Below are 18,044 nucleotides of genomic sequence, written 5' to 3'. Positions count from 1 at the left end.
AAACTTCTCTCATATTTGTTGCCTTACTGCTGAACTGGCAAAAATAGCGAGAAGTGTGGATGCTTTGTTGTTCTGGTTTTGGCTGGAATAAAGTTAATTTTCTTCCTAATAGCCCGTATAGTGCAGTGTTTTTAATTTAGTATGAGAATAATGTTGATAACACAGTGATGTTTTAGTTGTTGCTAAGCAGAGTTAATATCAAGTCAAGGACTTTTCAGCTTTTCATTCTGCTCTGCCAGAAGAGGCTGGGGGTGCACAAGATGCTGGGAGGGGACACAGCCAGCACAGCTGACCCAAACAAGCCAAAGGGATATTCCATACCATATGACATCATGCCAAGTATATAAATGGGAGAGTTGGCTGGGGGGCACCACAGTTCAGGAATTGGCTGGGCATCAGTCAGCAGCTGGCGAGTAATTGTACTGTGCATCACTTGTTCTGTATATTCTATTCTTATTATTTTCCCTTCATTTTCTGTCTTATCAAACTGTCTTTATCTCAACCCATGAGTTCTATTTCTTTTTTTCTGATTCTCTCCCCCATCCCACTGGGCCTGAGTGAGCAAGTGGCTGCATGGTGCTGAATTATCAGCTGGGGTTAAACCACAACATTTGTAAATAAAAGAGATTTGAATAGGTTACAGATCCACAATAGGGTTAGATTGTTCACACACTGAAATGCAAGAAGAAGAAAATGAAGTTTTTTGGACTCATTACAGAGATACAAAATGATGTGTATACAGGCAAAAGCATTTTTAAAATTCAAGGTTTTTTCTAAATTTCCGCGGTGCAGGGAATGGAGGATGAGGTCAAATTTAACAAGAAAGCAAATCAGACTGTTCTTCAGAGTAATCAGTTGTTCACAAGAAAAAATACTTTGTAACATATGGACAAGAATATATAATAAATTAATAATTTTCAACCTAGGCATCTTTGACTCTACTGTCTGATTTTGTTTCTTAGCACAAACACCATTAGTTCAATCAGTGTTATTGATGAGGATGTGAATTTTTTTTTTTTTGCAGGTTATGTCAAAATTTTAGAAATGACAAAGAACACAGGCATTATTAACACTGTTTTGTTCCATCTAGAAAAAGAAAAATCTTACTGGTTGTTGAACTGTGCTTTTTGGATACAGATTGTAAGCAGGTGGACAGGCCAGCTGGAAAACAGGAGGGAAAAAAAATAACTCTGAAAGAAGTTACAATTGCCCAAAGCAAGAGACACATTTATTTAAAGATGCATCCCTAGGGAGGTTTTGTAAGTATTTTTGGAAATAAAAATATTCATGCTAAATTAGGTCTCCCTCAGTAAACAGCACTTTTTTCTGAAACTAAATTGTTTTTTGCTAAACATAGGTGATTCACATTATCAAAAGAAGGTCCTTTATTTTTACAGAGAATATTAACTTTTCTTATCAATTTCTCAGCTATCAATCCTTTGCTCACAATAGACAGTAGAAAAATGATTAAACTGTGTGAATAATGAGCTACCAGTTCTTTCTGCTCATGGAATCAAGGGAGCACTGAATAATCAATTAAGTAATCTATTGAGTAAATACCTTGCCTAGGCATAAGGCATATCAAGGGGCACGTGCTCAAAACAGCAAATGTTAAAAACAGTTTCTCGGTGATTGATTACTGCTCTTTGGTAAAAAGAATGAAACTTCACAATATTTAATTTGATTACTTGCTAATGATCTTGCAGAAGCATTTGTGACTTAGGTGGTAGTTTTTACTACCATTGAAGTGGGAAAATGGTATTTCTTCCTTCATTGTTGCATACCAACCTACTCTTTGTGCCTGTGAAATCAAAGGAAGTAGCTGCAGCTCTGTAATAATAAGCATGGCTGTACTGAGTAAAATGAGCCTGGAAATTTCCTCCTAGCTTGCACATGGACCTTTATGCTTTATGCTAATGCTTGCAAAGTGTCTAAAAAGAACCAATTTACCTTTTATTTCAAAATGGACTTGAAAATGGACAGTCTTCTTGGTGTAGCTTTATCATTAGGTAAAAAAAAAAATCTGCTCTAAGGTTAAACAGAGGAGTATGTTACTGGATGAAAATAGAATTTGTGATTTGTTTACTCACTGTCTGACATACGCAGATTTTCTGTTTATGTACTTTGATTTTCCAAAAGATTAAAAAAATTCACCCCAGAAGTGTTTTTTCAGATTTACTTTAAAAGGTTGTCCACCTATAAGTGACACAGCAAATACTCTGTATTTGTGGCACTAAGCAACAACTCCACTGAGAATGTTTTTCTAACATATAGATAATATGAAAGAACCATGCTAGTACTCTGGTATTACAGTGGCTACTTATGAGAGCATCTCTCTTCCTCTAAAATAAGCAGAGTTTACATAAAGTGGAACACTATTTACCACCTCACAGGCATGGAGATCCTCTGGCAAATCTCTGCAGGTGTTCGGCTCTGGCAGATTTTAAAGTCCACCGCTCAGAAAAGCAGCTCAAACACTAGAGGGTGGGGAGGTATTCCCAGGGGTTGGGCTGTGCCAGTGCATGGTCAGTATCTTATGCAAATCATTAACATCACAGTTTTGTATCATTTGTTCAATGCTTTAAAATGTTTTGTCTGCATATCCTATACCTTCTTGGAATTAAAAATATTAATCAAATTACAGAGGTGTTTCAGTAAACTGGATCATATAAAAACCTTTAAGGCACAACTTCTCTGTAGATATGGAGGTTCCTATTAATCACAAAGTCCAAAGTATGCAGTATCTATCCAGTATTTACAGCACAACCATCTTTTCTGGAATAACACAAATAATATAATCTGATAAGGAACTATGTTTTAATTACTGACATTGGTATGAGCTTTAAGCTTTTGAAAACATAACCCAAGCAAAACTGAAATTAAAACCTGATGACTTGGTCTCTCAGCAGACCTCAGTAGTAAATAGCTCACAGATTTGCTCTACACTCACAGAATGCTCTACTTAGAATTCTGGAACACTCGAGAGTATATTAACTGGTTTAAAAAAGATTTCTAGAGGAACTTCTGTATCTCTCTAGAAATAAAGCAGTTAATAATTTGGTCACTATCACCAGAAAGTTATACAAAATTCATCTCACCTACTCCTAAATTTGTCTCTACATTATTAATTAAGGTCTTTAGAACACAGTTAATGCATTCTGCACAGAGCAGTCTCCAATCTTAACAAATGCTTCTGACTGCATATGCTTAATCTTTGGAATCTGCCATAGGAAATATGCATTATGTCGTGACTGACTGTAAAACCACCTCAAATTATAACTCACGGCTCTTAAAAGCACAAACTAAAATGCCACATATAGAACATCCACCAGTTCTTCTGACAACAGGGGCTTTCTGCATGAACATAATTTCCATTCTGCAAAGCGCTTTTTACAGGAACATTTTCTGTGATCTCTGTGTGCAAGTTTATACATGAAAACCCAGTATTTAGTGATCCATGCTAGTGGAAGTCATAATGTTTAAAGGTTAGCTTCAGTCAGAATGCTGAGATATCGTTTCCTTAGGACTCTTTCTGCCCTTTCTTTTCAGTATTATAAGAAGAGTTGTCACCAGGAGTCATCCATCCAGAATAACACACATCCAAGAAAACTCTGTTTAGGGAATGGACATTATTTGAGAATAAGAGAAATTCTGGAAACACAGGTCCTCCTTACAAGGCCCTAGCTTCTATAATTTTGAGAAGTTATCAGCAAACCTTTGAAGTAATTTAAAGGCAGAAGAGAAATGAAGATGATTCCACATTTCTGACATAATATTTAAAGAAAATGTGCGAATTGAGTTTACAGATTTTCTTATACTGGAACCAGTTGCAGAATTAGCTCAAGGAGAAGGCATTCCACCACTTCAAGTATGTTCTAGATCTATTTTTCTAGTTCACTGCTATATTCTATTATCTATTCTGTTCAATCACTAAAACTACTTCACAAGGAAGACACAATCATTTATTAGTCTAACAGTAGTGAATAAAACGTTTTGTCTGCAGTATCTGTTTAGGCAAATTCCTCTTGTAAGATATTGTTTGGCTCATTTAAATTGAAGACAACAGAAAGAAAATTCTAAATTAATACTGCAGCTAATAAGGATGTAACCCATTTGTGGTTTTCAAGATCAATCCACAGGTCACTGCTCTATTTGCCTGTACATTTCGTGGGTGACAAAAAGGATTTATTGTTCCGATTAAAAAGAGAAACTTCTTTTTTCTTAGCAGAATGACTTTTGCTAACTGTTCCTGCCCATAGTTTTAGATCTGAAGAAGAGGAAATAAATAGCTGAAAGAAGGAATCTTTTTTATTTTATATGAGGTGCCCTGTTTATCCATGGCTGCTGCAGCATAAAAAGCAAAAAAACCCCAAAAGGTTTGTTTGACATAACCTATTTTCTTAGGATAAGCAACACATAAAAGATTTCACTCTATTTTCTATTTTTATAAGAAGGTCAATGGATGCCTATATTCATATTACTATCAACTCACTTTTGAAAAGTAAAAAGAGGTGATGGAGGAATAAGTTTCTCTGACTGCTAAGTCCTCACCCTCCTCCCGCCCAGTCACTAATTTTTGTCTTGGTTTGTTTATTTGTTCAGTTTTTTTAAGTCTGAATTATAACCATACAAATTCCTTGGTTGGTGGTAAGTCAGGCCTCAGTTACTGAGTAAACTTCCACAAATGACAGGCCTTTCCTGACAATCATAGAAAAAGGAAGAAATAAATAATGTAATTGAAAAAAAAAAAAAAGGCAGTTATGCAGCAGTATATCTTAAGAAGCAGCAGATAAAGTATATCATTAAATTAGAATCCATTTTGACTTGTTCATATTGCTTATTTTCAAAATTAACTCCTTAAGTGTTCAAAGTTTCCAGGGATAATGCAAAAACTATGTATCAGTTCAGGACTTTTGACTACCCAGACCCAAATTAAGATTTACTTCATAGAATCATAGAAGCATTTAGGTTGGAAAAGACCTTTAAGATCATTGAGTCCAGCCATTAACCTAGCACTGCCAAATCCACCACTAAATCATTTCCCTAAGCACAACATCTACATGTCTTTTAAATACCTCCAGGGATGGCAAGTCAACCACTTCCCTGGGCAGCCTGTTCCAGTGCTTGACAACCATTTTGGTGAAGAAATTTTTCTTAATATCCAATCAAAACCTCCCCGGCACAAGTTGAGGCTGTTTCCTCTTGTCCTGTCGCTTGTTACTTGGAAGAAGAGATGGATACCTATCTTGCTACAGCCTCCTTTCAGGTAGTTGTAGACAGCGATAAGGTGTCCCCTCAAACTCCTTTTCTCCAGGCTAAACAAATCCCCATTCCCTCCCCCATTATGCTCCTCATAAGACTCGTTCTCTAGACCCTTCACCAGCTTTATTGCCCTTCTTTGGACATGCAGCAAGATACAGTTATTTAACAAGCTATAGAACAAGCTCTCCTAGCTGGTAATACAATACAAATTTTTACAAGACAAAATAAATCAGAGAGAGAAAATTGGAAAAGAAAATAACCATTGATATCAGTGTAAGTATAAAGTATAACAACTGAGGAATTAAGAAGTTAACCTTCAGCATTATCTGATGCTGTGAAAGTACAGAATAGGCCTGCTTTGCATGAACAGGATTTGAAAGCAATAATTGTACCACAGGCTTTCAACCAGCATGGAATATACAAATTGAAGTCATTAATAAACAATTTTATTCATAGACAAAATGTGATGTAAATGAAGCTAGTCTTAGGCAAAGCAAGTCAACTCTGTCACTGTGCAGAGGGTGTACCCATGCACTGCTTTCCGCATGCTTAATGAGAAAGACCAACCTGCTGACCAAGGAATTAAGTAACTTCTGTGCCCCACAGCTCTCAAGCTAGTTAAAAAGGAGGCTCATAATGACACTGACCTGGACGACTGCAGCAGAGCTTTAGAAAATTTTCTATTTCATTAGAATAAGATGTTCATTTCTACAAACTCCATAAGGCTATAGAGATACACATTCTATTTCAGCAATGCAGAGCATAGAACCAGGCCCACGTTCCCTAACTGGTTATTTTTACAAAGGATGTTTTGAACAATGTGCTCACATTGCTGCCTGTTTATGAAGTACCACATTCTTGACACACAACCATGCTAAAAGGTAATTTTCTTTAACTCTTTGCTGGATCCTTTGCACCATTTAAGTAGAGAATACTGTGAACTTCAATAAATATCACATTTATGAAACAAAGTCTCACAGGTTGTTGCTTGTCAGCATTAATGAGAACAAATTCCTTGAATCGGTGTTGCAGGAGCTTTGTTGGCTGAGAACCAACTTACACACTTTCATGATCAGAGAGAAGTATGTTTTAATTGCTAGGCATTTAATTATAGATAATGAGTCCCAGTGATCATCAAACAATGAATAAAGAAACATCATTCCTTGCCATGGTCTCAGAAAAGGGAAGATACTGACAAACCCTGCTGACATAGAGTGTTCAAGCTTATGGATAAAGAGTGTATCTTAAATATTTCTATGGCTCCTAGAAGGCCAAAAGCCATGATGAGTGCACAACTACCATTTTTAAAGCCTCATTAATGCTTAGACGTTAAACCAGGAGCAGAACAGACTAATTCCTGGCCAAGGCTCCAACATTTCTTTTCCTCTGTCTTAGACTACGGTACAAGGTTTATAACATAGGTCTGATCCTGCACAGGCTCCCCAGTGGGACCTTTCCTACTCCACCCACAGCAGCGTTTGAGGAAAAGGAGTATTTCTGGTTTCAGTTAGAAGAGTGTCATAGATTCTTGGTGGTGACTAACATTATCCTTTTTATTTTTGGTGCTGGAGGGACCATTTAAATCCCCATTGCTGCTGTGTCCTCAGTCAGCATTTCAGCTGTGTCAGACATTTGTATTTGTATTTGTATCTGTTAAAAAGCCACAAAAAGCAAGGGCTGCTAATTATTTTAGGTTTTAATGGCATAACTTGACGGCTTACATATTCTTAAGTTTCTTCCTTTCTCCGCTGTCTCTTCAATACCTTTCCAAACCTGTCGTTTTCTGACAAAAGATTTACAGCAGAAACTTTTGTCCAAAGAAAAAATAAAGCACAATACAGTAACAGTAGCACAGAAAATATCTGTAGAAACAAATTATATCTGTGTTATCTAATGCTGCAGGAACAGCTATTATAACTAAATAATCACTTATTACAAAACATGAAGTTCCGCAGTGATGTTTCCTCATATCATCTGGCATCAACCTTGTTCATTATACTAAAAGGGCCAATTTCTTCTACAGTTCTGACAATTTCCCTTACTAATGACTACAGCACTTGACTAGGAAGAACAAATCCTCCTTTCCTCTGCTTTGTTCCCATTAAAGACAGAGACATGGAAAAAGTCTGTTAGTTTATCCTCTCCACAATTTCTAATAAAATGTGTAATACACTTAAACATGTTACATGGTTGAATTGATGCCAGTGGAAATCCAATTCTTATCATAGAAGTAATTTCAGAATAGATAATACAGTATGTGTAACTATAGCTCAACAGCAAGTAACACCAACACTTCATAAAGTGCAATGACAACGTAGTAGCAACATTATCATTTAACTACAGTTTAAAAGTAAAATTTAAGCCAATGGGATAAGAAAACACTTGGGCAACAGTAGCTGGTGAGTTAAGGTGAGTCTTTAAGGTGAGTTTTAGATTATGTTTAAGTTTGACCATGATATTTCTAACTATTGAGTCAATAATTTTTCATTAAACTTCCAAGAAGTCACTGAAATTAACACACACAAAAGTCTGAGCAAATATGGAGTTTATAAGACTTACAGATAACAATAAACCTGTAATTAAACCTGCGATATTTGGAACTAGAATAAAGGTAGTTCTCCAGGAAAAATAAAGCATGTCAGAAACAAAGAAAATTTCTTCCAGCTCACATCCATGGAATGAACTTTTTGAGCAGCTTGTCTTTTATCATTATTATTTTATAGAATTCAGCTGAAAAGTTCCAGCTTTCAGAGTTTTAACCTGTGTTTCAGTTTGTGTGTCTGGAATGTAATTTTCTTATTAAAATGCAACCCATGCTGGTAACTTCAGGGTTTACCTACAGTGTCACTGGACTTTGAAATTAACTCCAGAGCAAAATGCAAAGCTTGAATTACTTATAAAAAACCTTGATCCTTGGAAAAAGCAATAAACTATCAGTTAATTGGGATAAATTTTTTTTTAAATGGCCTTTTTTTTTGTCCACAGATCATCGATCATTTCAAGTACTTTCAGCATTTGATTTACTGAAATTACATTAGAAATTAGGTACTGATGCTAATTTATAACAAAAGAAATTACAGGGTCAAGAATGAAAGCTGGAATTTTAAAGCAAGGCTTAATGCCTGGCCCCATATATTATATTTCAGTATTTAAGTAGCCAGTGTATGTGCTGAAGATAATGTTGAAGTAAATTGAAAACCAGTAATCAGTTACTTTAATTTCAGACTCAGTCCTAAATGGCATCTCATTGTGGGAGGAAGTCCATTAATTCCAGAAAACCAGCCAATGATTAAAATGGAGATCAAATGTTACAAGCCCATTTTGAAAAGTGCATTTACACAAGCCTTCTGCCTTCCAACACACAAGCACACAAGTAATTATAATACCATTTCTGCATGATGTGGATTTCCACATATGATTCGTAAATATGTTATAGATAAAATGTTACAGACTATGCCTTTGAGTTCTGAACATTTATTTGATTTCAGTGCTACTGTAAGCTTTAATGGGAATATCACATACCATCAAAACAATATATAGTTTACTATATGCTATTTCTATGTATACACTATTTCTTCAAATAAAAAACCCCAAACAAACAGAAAAAACCTTTAGAAGTTATTTCTTTAAAAGTTTTTTGGAGTGATTCCTTTTGATTTTTGCTCAGACAAGTTAACACGAAGAGTTTACTTTATTCAAATACCTCTTTGTAACTTGGCAATGGTGTAAAGTGACATCAGTGTCAAAAGGAAAATAAAAATTATTTAAAATTTGACAATAAAAGTCATAATTTTAACTGCTGAGACTAGTAGGTCCAGCTGAGATGCTCATTACCCAGAGAAGATGTTTTGTGCCTCACCCACCACTTACAGCCCGAAAGGAAACGCAGTCCTAATCCCAGCAAGCTATCTGTAAGCATATCATACCTAGAGCACTGAAGTCTTGAAATTAAAGCAGATTACCATATTTTAGAACTCTAGTATTGAGCAAAATCCAATAGCATAGACTGAAAGAATAAACCTGGAGGAACAGATTTCCAACCTGAAAAAAATAGGAAAAAACAATACAAATAATAACACCAGCTTCACACTGACTCTCTCTGTTTCCTTCTCTTGTATTATCAGCTGTACCACACTTCAGCTTTTGCTTCAAATCATCCTTTTCCACATTAGCAGTTCAATGGTATCAACAGAGAAAGTGAGAGACTCAGAACACCGAACACACCTGCTATTCAAATATAAAAAATGCTGTAGAAGCCCAAAGGTTATTTAAAGCAAGTGGATGACATCAATAGACTGAAAATATCAACACCAACTGTCATTATTAAAAATGTTGAGGTATTGGGAAAAGAATTGGTGTAAAGGCATTAAAGGCATTTCCTCCCTGGTGTTTTATTCTTCCTTTTTATGGATAATCTTAACAGTGTGATAATCTCATACTTTAAAAAAAACCTTCCACTATCACTACTCTCACTAAAACAATGCTTTCATTGATGAGGTCACTTAATGATTTGCTGGAGGCAGAGATGTATGTACCCTGGTGTGTAATACTACTGTATTGTCTGTCTTCACTATCCTGGTATAAGAACATGACCAAAATATAGAGGTGAAAAAATGATACAGAAGCATGTGGATAGCTTTTGCTGAAAGGCTAGGCCCCTGCAGTCACAAGCAGCTAAGTCTATGTAGAGCAATTCAGTGAGTCTTCAATCCCATCAGTTCCTGAGTGACAGGACTGAAAAAGTGGCTTTGCACCAAGAAAGCTAGTCAGATTTTACCCACCTACTGAAACGAAAGCAAGATTGAGCTCTAAAACCCCAGTAAAGTATACCTTTCACAGGTTAAGCCCTGATTTTGGGCTTTGAGACAAGGAGTCTACTATGCCCTCCCACTGTTAAATGTTTTTATGAATTCTATTCTGCTGTATAGTCAAAAAAACCTGACATGCTTAAATTCTGAAGAGCATAGTCCCTCTGCGCTTTGCAATTGAAACATGCACTACAGCTTTTGTTTTCCATTCTCCAAGGTAAAACTTGCAGAATTGCATTATCAACTAACAGACTATAAAACCAGAAAACACATTTTCACCATCTAATTTTTCCTTTTGTGTAATTCTGACCACGGAATTTTGTCAATTCTTTTACTAAATTCAATTACTAGCCATATGATATTTTTGAAATATATATCTAATCTTGGTTTAAAGACTTAAGATCACAAAGAACGTCCACTGTACTTTCACAAGTACATCTGGTGGCTGATTATTCTCACCACATGCATCTTATTTCTAAAAAGAATATACTACTCTTGGTTCCCCAAAATGTAGCTCTGTTATGAAGTCAGCTATCAGAAATTTCTTCCCAAACTATTATAGGTGGACAAAGACAACATAATTTTGATTGTTATTAGAATACAAATGATTTCATTTCTCAGCTTCACTCGCTCTCCCCAACCCATGACCAGCTAATAATTAAAGTTACCAGGAGTACTGTGAGTGGCACCGCTGGTGCTCTCAAAAGCCCAATCATTTTTCAAATCATTCTACCAAAAATACAACAGAGAGCCAGACAAGTGTGCTAGCCTCAAAAAAATGTTGTAACTAGGTCATCTTTCTGCATTTTCTATACATGCTAAAGTAAAAATCCCTCAGAAGTCAACTGCTCAAAGAGCAATACAGCTTCAACTAGGGATTTTGGACAGTACAGTCCCAAATAATGCTCATTGAATGGCTGCTCTGTGATACAAGTAAATTTTCCTCCACTATTAATTGTCAATACGCAGCTGACATCCCACACAATAAAACAGACTCACTAATTTATTGACAGGTATTTTACCTGGGCTGGAATAAAACATTAAAGAGTGATTAAGTAATTGTGGAAAGGGAAGACAGATATATATTAATGCCTTTTGCAACTTTCACTTGGGTGCAGATTCCATAGAACCACAGAAAATGAAAGCTATAATAATTAAAACTCCATTGTGATTACAGATTTCCCAGTATGAATCTGAAGTTATAAGACTGCTATAAGATACTGATGCTATGTCTTGTAAACATTTTTACTTTGATTTCAGCTATTGCAGTACATCTCAACACAAACACAAAGGGCTTACTGCAGAAAGGAAAGTAAACCCTTAAAAGAACTTAGAAGAAATGTGAAAGAGAAACTTTCACATTCTTTGTGCATCAAGATGAAAGCTTTGTAGAGCTGCTCTGCACTGTAATCTTACTAATGTTGTTCTTTTTAAAAAAAGAATCTCTTTCTAACCTAAAGTTCTCTCACTGCAAGGCTATTAAATCACGTCTACATACAGATTAACAACCACCTAAAATGTCATATACGGATTTGGGAAGGAAAACATCCTTTAAATGTGGACATGCTGTACAAATAGAGATGATTTACCATGAAACAGTGTATTGGGTTTGCATGGCAAGATTTTGGTAGCAAGAGGCTACAGGGGTGGCTGGCTGTGCCCCGCACCCAGGGAGGCCCACAGTGGAGCAGATGCCCACCTGTAGCCTGTGAAGGACCCCACGACATAGCAGGTGGATGCCTGAATGAGGCTGTGATCCTGTAGAAAGCCTATGCTACAGCAGACTCCTGGCAGGACCCGTGGACCTGAGGGGAGAGGATCCCATGCTGGAGCAGGTTTGCTGGCAGGACTTGTGACCCCACAGGGGACCCATGCTGGAGCAGTCTGTGCCTGAAGGACTGCACCCCATGGGAAGGACCCACACTGGAGCAGTTTGTGAAGAACTGCAGCCCGTGGGAGGGACTCACGTTGGAGAAGTTCAAGGAGGACACTGGAGCAGGGGAAAAGTGCGAGGAGGAAGGAGGGCAGAGACAACATGATGACCACAACCCTCATTCCCCATCCCCCTACACTGCTAGGTGGGGAGGATATAGAGAAAAATCGTGAGTAAAGTTAAACCTGTGAAGAAGGGCGGGGGGGAAGGTTTTTTAAAGATTTGATTTTATTTCTCATTATCCTACTCTGATTTGACTGGTAATAGATTAAGCTAATTTCCCCAAGTGGAATCTGTTTTGCCTGTGATAGTAATCAGCGAGCGATCTCACACTGTCCTTATCTCGACCCCCAAGCCTTTCATTATGTTTCCTCTCCCCTGTCCTGTTGAGGAGGGGAGTGATAGAGAGGCTTTGGTGGGCACCTGGTGTCCAGCCAGGGTCAACCCACCTCAAACATCTTTCAATCAGGAAATGCCAACCCATTAAAACTTAACCTTTTCTTGGGAATACAACAATCAAATCTATGCAGAAAGCCAGAAACTGAAGACATATGCCAGAAGTACCAATATGTTAGCAATCAGGGCCTTACTCGAAAAGAGAAAATGTTCTTGGGCAAGTGCTCTACTTACCAGTCTGCTTTTTATTTTGTCCTTTTTGTTCTGTGTCTTAGAAATGTAACAGCAGCAGCAACATGAGAGGTCTGGGCTTTCGCCTGCTACAGCAGAACAAAATTCTGAAACTGTTAAAAAAAAAATTAAAGATCATTGAATAGGAAACTCATCTCAGTAATTAGATAAACATCTGTAAACTGTTGTTCCTTACACAACACAGAAAATTCTTTCCCTATTTCAAACCTTCTTAAGAGCTCGTACTTAATCTCCAGAAAATTATAATTTATGCAAAGCTAGAAGAGGAATTTTGTTCCTCTAGCTAGTACTCCATTATTTCAAAGGATCATTTGTCTACAGCAGCAAAAAATTATTTCTTTCTGGTATGTATCATACCTATTACATGAAACCATAACAGGTATTGAGACTTAAAGCTTTACCTTTCTTTAGCATTATGTGATTATATTACTAAAATGGTGTGAGATATCTTCAGTGTTTACTGGTTTTTTACATTTACATTCCTAGCATTAGGTGATGTGAGACCTTGGGCATAATCCAATTAGATAAGCAGAGAAACTCCCTTAGCTTCTCCCTTGAGCTCTAGCCAGGCTCTGGGGGAATCTTATGTGAGATTGAAACCAGATATTTCTGCTTAAAACAAAGGTGCCAGCTATTCTGGCTTGCTGATTTTTGGGTATATAAGGCTGGACCTGCTTGCAGCGACTCTGGATGCCTCACCTATGGGTGGACACACCGTGTAGGATTTCCCACTTGCCGGGAAATGCTCTCCAAATCCTCGCTGTAACGGGGCTCCCCAGCCGCTGCAGATCTGGATGATGGTAACGTATGCAAGTGGTGATGTATCTTTCTTAATCACTATTCTCTCTCTCATGTAGTAATGATTTGATGCATTACCTTGTATTTTCCTGTTTGTTTGCTTTAAGTGCACTATTCTGTCTTTTCTTACTGTATGCTTTTTGTATTACTCTGTTACATTATTTAGTTATCACCAGTAAAATACACCCACTCTTTTCACTCTGGTGTCCGAGTTTAATTGATATCCTTAAACAGCAAAACATGGGATGCTCCTGTACCTAGAGTGTTGGAATGGAAGGATACAGGCTCTTTAGGAAGGACAGGCAGGGGAGATGAAGAGGGGGGGGTCACCCTCTATGTCACTGACCAGCTGGAGTGCATGGAGCTCTGCCCGGGAATGGATAAGGAGCTGACCAAGAGCTTAAAGGTCAGAATTAAAGGGAAGGCAGGGACAGGAGATGTTATAGTGGGGGGTTGCTACAGGCCACCTGACCAGGATGACTGAGCAGATGAGGCCCTCTATAGACAAGAATACAACCCTTGCATATTACCTCCTCCAAGCTCAGGAGCGATGCATCCCAACAAAGAGGAAGTCAGGTAAAAACACCAGGAGGCCTGCAAGGATGAACAAGAAGCTCCTGGACAAGCTCAAACAATAAAAGGAAGCCTACAGAGGGTGGAAGCAAGGACAGGTAGCCTGGGAGGAGTACAGAGAAACTGTTCGAGCAGCCAGGGATCAGGTTAGGAAGGTCAAAGCCCTGATAGAATTAAATCTGGCCAGGGACATCAAGGGCAATAAGAAAAGATTTTACAGGTACATCACTGATAAAAGGAAGACTAGGGAAAAAGTGGACCCTCTCCAGAAGAACACAGGAGGCCTGGTTATGCAAGATATGTAGAAGGCTGAGGTACTCAACAACTTTTTTGCCTCAGTCTTTACTGGCAAGTGCTTCAGCCACACTGGCCAAGATGCAGAAGGCAAAGGCAGGGACTGGTAGAATGAAGAACTGTAGGAGAAGATCAGGTTCAAGAGCATCTAAGGAATCTAAAGGTGCACAAGTCCATGGGACCTGATGAGATGCATCCACAGGTCCTGGGGGAACTGGTGGATGAAGCGGCTCAGCCACTATCCATCATATTTGAAAAGTTGTGGCAGACCAGTGAAGTTCCCACTAACTGGAAAAGGGGTAACATAACCCCCATTTTTAAAAAGGGAAAAAGGAAGACCTGGGCATCTACAGGCCAGTCATTCTCACCTCTGTGCCCAGCAACATCATGGAGAGAATCCTCCTGGAAACTATGTTAGGGCACGTGGAAAATAAGGAGGTGACTGGTGACAGAAAACATGGCTTCACTAAGGGAAAATCATGCCTGATGAATTTGGTGGTCTTCTACGATGGGGTCACAGCATTAGTGAATAAGGGAAGAGCAACTGACCTCATCTACCTGGACTTGTGCAAAACTTTTGACACTGTGCCACACAACATCCTTGTCTCTACATTGGAGAGGTGTGCATTTGATGGATGGACCACTCAGTGGATAAGAAATTGGTTGGATGGTCACACTCAAAGAGTTGTGGTCAACAGCTCGATTGGAGAGTGGTGACAAGTGCCTTTCCTCAGGGGTCGGTGTTGGGACAGGCGCTGTTTAATGTCTTTGTTGGCTACGTGGACAGTGGGAATGTGTGCACCCTCAGCAAGTTTGCCGATGACACCAAGCGGTGTGGCACGGTCAATACGCTGGAGGGAAGGGATGTGCCATCCAGAGGGACCTGGACAGACTGGAGAGGTAGGCCTGGGCAAACCTCCTGAAGTTCAGCAAGGCCAAGTGCAAGGTCCTGCACATGGGTCAGGGTAACCCTAAGCACAAATACAGGCTGGGTGATGAGTGGATTGAGAGCAGCCCCAAGGAGAAGGACTTGGAGGTATTAGTGGATGGAAAACTGCCTAAGAGCCAGCAATGTGCGCTCACAGCCCAGAAAGCCAACCGTGTCCTGGGCTGCATCAAGAGAAGTGTGGCCAGCAGGTTGAGGGAGGGGATTCTCCCCCTCTACTCTACTCTCATGAGACCCCACCTGGAGTCCTGCGTTCAGCTCTGGGGTCCATAACGTAAGAAGGACATGGACCTGCTCGAGCAGGCCCAGAGAAGGCCATGAACATGATCAGGGAGCTGGAGCACCTCCCCTGTGAGGACAGGCTGAGACAGTTGGGGTTGTTCAGCTTGGAGAAGAGAAGACTCCGAGGAGGCCTTATAGTGGCCTTCCAGTACTGAAAGGGGCTACAGGAAAGGTGAAGAGGGACTCTTGTCATGCTCTACCTGTGAGGAGGAGGGTAGGTGACTCAGATTCGCAAATTCCCTTTGGTGTGGACTAAAATGAGATAACACTCGAGGTCCGTACAGAATTATCAACTTTAATGGAAGCAAATATTCTGTAAACATTGGCACTTTCACACCTGTATCTATCTAAGCTATGTGGCTTTATGAGAAATCAAGGTTGGCCTTGCGTTACTTAATTTTAACTGTTACTTAGCAGCTTTAAGGTTACTTAGAAGAGAAGAGAGAGAGAGATCACCGTCCTAGATCCAACGTTGGATAGGCCAGTGGGAGTGTTTGCTGTGGAGAGTTCACCCTAGACTTTTTATGTGCCCCTATTTATGGCTCTAGTTCCTGGACTTCTGGAACCTTCTTTCACCGCAGTTCCAGGAGTGGTTGAGACACCAGTAAATCAAGAGGAGTGACATCAGGCCCCTTCCCGTGACTTACGGAGGTCCCACCTGTGGGGGCGTTACCTAGGCTTACAGTACAGCCACTTGGGGTTTGTCCCTTACAACTCTTCATCAGGGAGGGTAGGGATAGGATGAGGGGTAATGGTTTTAACTTGAAAGAGGGTAGATTTAGATTAGATGTAAGGAAGAAGTTCTTCACTGTGAGGGTGGTGAGGCACTGGCACAGGTTGCCCAGAGAAGCTGTGGCTGCCCCTCCCTGGCAGTGTTCAAGGCCAGGTTGGACGGGGCTTTGAGCAACCTGGTCTAGTGGAAGGTGTCCCTGCCCATGGCAGGGGGGGTGGAGCTAGATGATCTTTAAGGTCACTTCCAACCCAAACCATTCTGTGATTACAAGTGAAGTGCATCACTCCATCCACAACATCCTGTTACTGTTTCTGCTCAGTGCATAGCCAGCTGTGCTTCAGACCTCCATTTTCTGATATACATGTAAGTCAAGGCAACCAAAATTGCTGCCTTCTTACCGGTATCTCTGCCTGAAATGCGACAGCTGTATGTAATACCTTCATCTGACACAGATGGATTGTGGTCAATATACTTCTCTGCCTCTTTGAGACAAAAAATAATGGTTGCTCCTAATAACCTTGATAACTTTTATAACCTTGTTTTACTTCCAAATAAAATTTGTTTGCAATCCTTTCATCTCTGAGGTTGTATTTACATTGTTCTCCAACATGAAATGGTAAATGAAAATCCTCTACTGACCTTGTCTAAATCACACTCATTCAGTATGCTTTTGCTGTGCTCTTTGTACTCCCCTTCTACCTATACTGAATGAACTTATCTTTCTGGTCTCTTCTTTTAGGGAAATTTTTCCTTGATTAATCTTATTGATTGCCCTCTTGTGTCCTATCTGATTGACTGTAAGTAAACTGGGCATTGTATTTAAGGCAATGCATGCTTTTAAATTTACATTGTTTGCACTGTATTTTCATTACTTTCAGCCTATTCTTCCATCATTACAATCTAAAATTTTTTTGAGTCTTTTCATCTTACTTTCTTAATAACATCTTCGTAGAACCATTTGTCATCAGTGTTTTGGCTCAAGTACCATTTCCTTCTCCCTTATATGCACACAAAGCCCACACAATGGCTTTATAAAGCAACCCTGGAGAGTTACTGCTGATGGGATTGGCTGATACTGTTTTAAACCTTAATCTAAAAAAGAATATATTTATCACCTGTTATTTCTTGGGGATTTTAAGGAACACTAGATTTCTCAGCAAATTTGTTTTAGCAAAGAAACAAACAAAACCAGAAAATTCAAACAGATTTTAGAACCTCAATTACGTACTAAGTAACTTCAAAGCATATAATATGTTAAAAAAAAATAAAATCAATTATACTAAAACACTCTAATCCATAAATGAAGAGGCAACCTATTCAAACTTAGATTTCTTTGGTAGAAGCAATAGACATTGTTAAAAATCAGTAAGGCTTGCAGTATCAGCTAAATACACGAAGATAACCTGTTGTTCATTCAAAAATGTTCATTAATGTAACTTGATTCTTGAAGGGAATTACAAGATAATCCTATCTTTCTCCTACACTTTAGTAATTAATCTGCCTGGTTTCTTTGCAACTCATCTCACCCAACTTCCTGGAGAACTCTGAGCCCCATGAGCTTTTGTGTGGGTGCAGTGGTCGGTGAGTGCAGAGCTCACTGTGGGTGATTAGCAGGGCAGATTAGCAATCAGGAATTTTACTGAAAACATGACATTGAAATTTTACCATGAAAACTGAACATGCTTGTTAATAATACAAAAAGCCTTTGAACAGCTGATTGACAGAAAAAACCTTGCACTAACAGAAGCTCTCTGCTGATTTACTTCA

General features: G+C 38.9%; 1 protein-coding gene across 1 annotated transcript in view; it reads right to left on the bottom strand.

The window, feature by feature from the left end:
* Positions 1–12,663, bottom strand: part of TFPI (tissue factor pathway inhibitor) — a 62,855-nt gene extending 50,192 nt beyond the window's left edge. The window contains exon 1 of the mRNA XM_074829652.1: positions 12,634–12,663. The gene's annotated coding sequence lies outside the window, so the exon portion shown is untranslated. The remainder of the gene's footprint in view (positions 1–12,633) is intronic.
* Positions 12,664–18,044: the final 5,381 nt, after the last annotated feature.

Source organism: Strix aluco, chromosome 6, assembly GCF_031877795.1.
Source record: "Strix aluco isolate bStrAlu1 chromosome 6, bStrAlu1.hap1, whole genome shotgun sequence".
In the NCBI taxonomy this organism is placed as follows: Eukaryota; Metazoa; Chordata; class Aves; order Strigiformes; family Strigidae; genus Strix; species Strix aluco.
The sequence above is the reverse complement of the archived record's forward strand: the minus strand, read 5'-3'. Positions and strand labels throughout refer to the sequence as shown.